At 39.4% G+C, this 4,033-nt stretch overlaps 1 gene segment (V, D, J or C); it reads right to left on the reverse strand.

Moving 5' to 3' along the window:
- Positions 1–4,033, reverse strand: part of LOC103132070 (T-cell receptor alpha chain C region-like) — a gene marked incomplete at its 5' end in the record, with an annotated part of 17,423 nt that overhangs the window by 9,725 nt on the left and 3,665 nt on the right.

Below are 4,033 nucleotides of genomic sequence, written 5' to 3' on the forward strand. Positions count from 1 at the left end.
TTTAAAAAGCAACTAAAACATTTTTATTTTCTTATGTTTTATGTTTTCTATGGTTTCCAGGCTGATTTCTGTCGTCCTTTGTGATTTCATGTCTGTGGAAATCATTTTATAAATGAACTTACTGTCTGACTAAAGATCAGACTCTGAGTCAGACGTGTCTCCGGCTCCCTGATGCTTTTTGCTCTGCCGGATCGTCACCATGAACCCAATCTGCTGTGACCTTTGACCTCTGCAGCGATGGAGGTTCATCATAACAACACGGCAGCTTCACTGGAACATTTCTCTGAATTTCTGCTTCAGATTTCATGACTTTATTTCAGTTTAGTTAAATTTGCTTCAGTTTAACACAAATGTAACTTCTTCTTCTTTATGAAGACAAAAATAAATCATAAATGTTCCGTAACGACTCTTTCAAACCAAAGAGTTTCAGCAGTTATCTATAAATCAGAACCGGATCAGAACCAGATAAATCTGCTAATATGAAAGATTCTGATCCTCTGGTTTCATCTCCATCTCGTCTTTATTCATATTTCAGCTGAGTTTTATTTTCTCCCTGCTGGTTCCGGTACCGGTTTCGGCCCGACTCCTGGGGAGATTCACCATAATTCAATATTCACTTTCATTGATCTGCTGATCATAACTGATCAGATTCAGCAGAAATAACACCGAATCCTTCCTGCTGGATCCGAATCATCCAAAGATAAAAAGTTTTTCCTGAACAGATGAAACCAAAACATAAATAAATAAATAAAACCCAAACCAGCAGCAGAACCTCTGCAGCCTCTGACCTTCATCTGACCTTCATCTGACCTTCATCTGACCTGAAGCTCAGAGTCCAGCTGGATCTGTCGGGTTTGAAAACATTTTCCTGGATGAACTTTAACCTCCAGCAGGAAAAACAGCAAAGATCCGAACAGACCAGAGCAACGATAGATGTTAAACTATAGATGTTCAACTATAGATGTTCAACTATAGATGTTCAACTATAGATGTTTCATACCTGAGCAGATTTATTCTTTATTAATTTTTTAAATCTAGTCAAAGTCTCAGCTGCTGCTTCCTGTCCAACACAAACACATCATGATTTTATTTTGAAAAGCTGACATCATTTCCTCCCACCAGCTGTTTAATCTGCTTTCCGTTTTGGGTGATAAAATATTTAAATTCATTTGAATTTATTGTTTTTAAAGTTCTGCTGCTGATGCTCCATCATTTATTTTATTTCATTTTCATCTTTATGATTTTTCTTTTCGATCTTTATTTTTTTCTGCTGTAGATTAAAAGTTGCAGCTGAACCAACTCTGGGTTAGAAATACTAATTATAATCAGTCATAATAAATGAATGACATTCTGGTTCAGGTTCAGGTTCTGGTTCTGGTTCTGTTCTGGTTCAGGTCCAGGTTCTGGTTCTGGTTTAGGTTCTGGTTCTGTTCTGGTCCAGGTTCTGGTTCAGGTCCAGGTTCTGGTTCTGGTTCTGTTCTGGTTCTGGTTCAGGTTCAGGTTCTGGTTCTGTTCTGGTTCTGGTTTAGGTTCAGGTTCTGTTTGGACTGAATGACTTTAAACCACAAACTGAATGGGTTGAACTCAGTTCAACGACTTTGAGATGATTTTACTTTTGAATTGACATTAAATAAATAAACTGAATCAAATTTAATGTAATATTTTAATCTGAACCTTTTTCTGTGGCTAAAAGCAGAAAATCATCATAATTAATATAAATAAAAGCTTGAAGACATTCATCTGTGTGCAAATAATCTAATCTAATCTGGGAGATTTTATTACTGGAATAAATGAACTTCAGTAAATATTAATAAATGAGAAAATCATTTTTACTACATTTCCCTTATTTGGTGAAAATGTAAATATTATCGTGAGTCAGAAAATAAAACCATCAGCTCTCGTTTCTTTTATGATTTTATTTTGAAGTTCCACACAGTCGGTCATAAACTACATATTTCTGATGTAACTAATATTTACACAAACATGAAACAATAATTCATTCATCAGGAGTAAAACAGAAGAAGTGATTTTAAGACAATCATGTTTATAACTTCATATTCAGGTTTTTAACAGGAAGTTTTATCTACAGATCCTCCAGGATCGGATCGGATCGGATCGGATCTGGTTGGATCGGATCGGGTCGGGTTAGATCGGATCGGGTCAGTTCGGGTCAGATCGGATCGGGTCGGATTGGACCGGATCGGGTTGGATCGGATCGGGTTGGATCGGATCGGGTCGGATTGGATCGGGTCAGATCGGATCTGGTTGGATCGGATCGGGTCGGATTGGGTCGGATCGGGTCGGATCGGGTTGGATCGGATCGGGTCGGATCGGTCCGAGACGTTTCCTTCCTCCTCAACAAATCCTGAAAAACAAAAAGAAAAAATGTTTGAATGGACTTGATCAGAACCAGATTTATTAAAATCCAGGTAAACATGAAGTCTGGATCTGAGGCGACTGAGAAGAAAAACCTGAAGCTGAATAATAACGGGACAATCACCTGGACACGTCCTCCCTCCGGTCCAGGTGACCGGGACAAAGTTCTGTCTTCATCAGAACCTGGGTCCAAAACACCGACCAGCTTTAACTTTCCACACGCCGATTCAGACCAGAAGGATTATTTTTATTGGGGTTTCGGGTAAAAATGGCGACTTAAAAAGCGAAAAACGAGCGAAATTTCCAACTGACAGCAACTGCTGCTGCGTTAGAGCGAGGAGCGGACTGGATTTTTGACCCCAAAATCATATTGAAATCGCTCTCACGTCTACAACTATCGCTCTATTGATATGAAAGTCGGTTATGAAATCGCACCGAATGCCTGCTACCGTAAAATGTTTTCAAAATTTCTCTTGGGCCGACGGTTTTCTGTCAAGGTACTTCAGAGCAAAATCAAGTGACAGGGTAACCTTCAGGCACTCAGCCTTTTATTTTCAGACTTTTCTGAAAAATTTCAGAGCTCAGCGCACACCATTTTTGTTTCATCGCTGCTATTTCTGTGAGTGGCCTACAGGTATGAATCGCGGTACTATCAGAGACGACAAATAGCCCTCTCATATGCTTCAAACGGTTTTCGGATCGGCCTTACGGATCCTGAACGGGAAGCAGTCGTTCAGACTGATTTTTTCATCAAAACTGACTGGGTGTCTCATAAAGATAGATAAAGTCTCTCACACATCACAGTTGGCAGAGGATTAATCGCTATAGCAACAGAAAGGCAGAGCTGCTGGTTTGGACTACAAAGACGCCATAACTGTAGTTCTTTCTATGGCCCAGACTCAACAGAGCAACATGTCAGAACTACAACATGGCAGATAACTGGTTTAACCAAACCACTGTTACACATGGGATTAGTGGCCATTTAAAACGAAGCTTACTGAAAATTTCAAAATAAAAGCCTCAATATTCCTCTCTGGCTAGTGCACTAGAGGAGTGAACTGGCTAGCATTAGCCTTTTCCCTAAACAAAGCTTTTACCTATTTTTCTTACTTATTAGCCATGTTTAGTATAGTGAATAGAGTAAGTCAATGAGAGAAAACATGCTAGTGATGTCCCACATGCTACTGACAGCATTCATGCTAACATTAGCATTTTGGCTAATTTTAGCTTAGGCATTCATTTCAACATACTGAATGATGCAAGTCCATGTTAGTCAACATGCTTTTGATTCTCCACATGCTATTTTGTAATTCTTAACTTAGCATTGATGCTAATTTTTAGCATCAGAACACTGGGTTCCAACCAACGGGCACACTTTGGCAGGCCCCCGTTAAATTTCTTCAGAAATTTTCTAGTTAATAAACTGAAGTCACTTTGGATAAAACTTTCCTCTCAGGAGTAGAATAAAACCCGACAGGTTCTGTTTGTCATCTCCATGTATTTCTGATGGTTCTGTGAGGTTCTGATGGTTCTGTTTGTGGTTCTGTGAGGTTCTGTGAGGTTCTGATGGTTCTGTGAGGTTCTGATGGTTCTGTTTGTGGTTCTGATGGTTCTGTTTGTGGTTCTGTGAGGTTCTGTGAGGTTCTGATGGTTCAGT

This window comes from Poecilia formosa, unplaced genomic scaffold (assembly GCF_000485575.1).
Source record: "Poecilia formosa unplaced genomic scaffold, Poecilia_formosa-5.1.2 Scaffold914, whole genome shotgun sequence".
Classification (NCBI taxonomy): Eukaryota; Metazoa; Chordata; class Actinopteri; order Cyprinodontiformes; family Poeciliidae; genus Poecilia; species Poecilia formosa.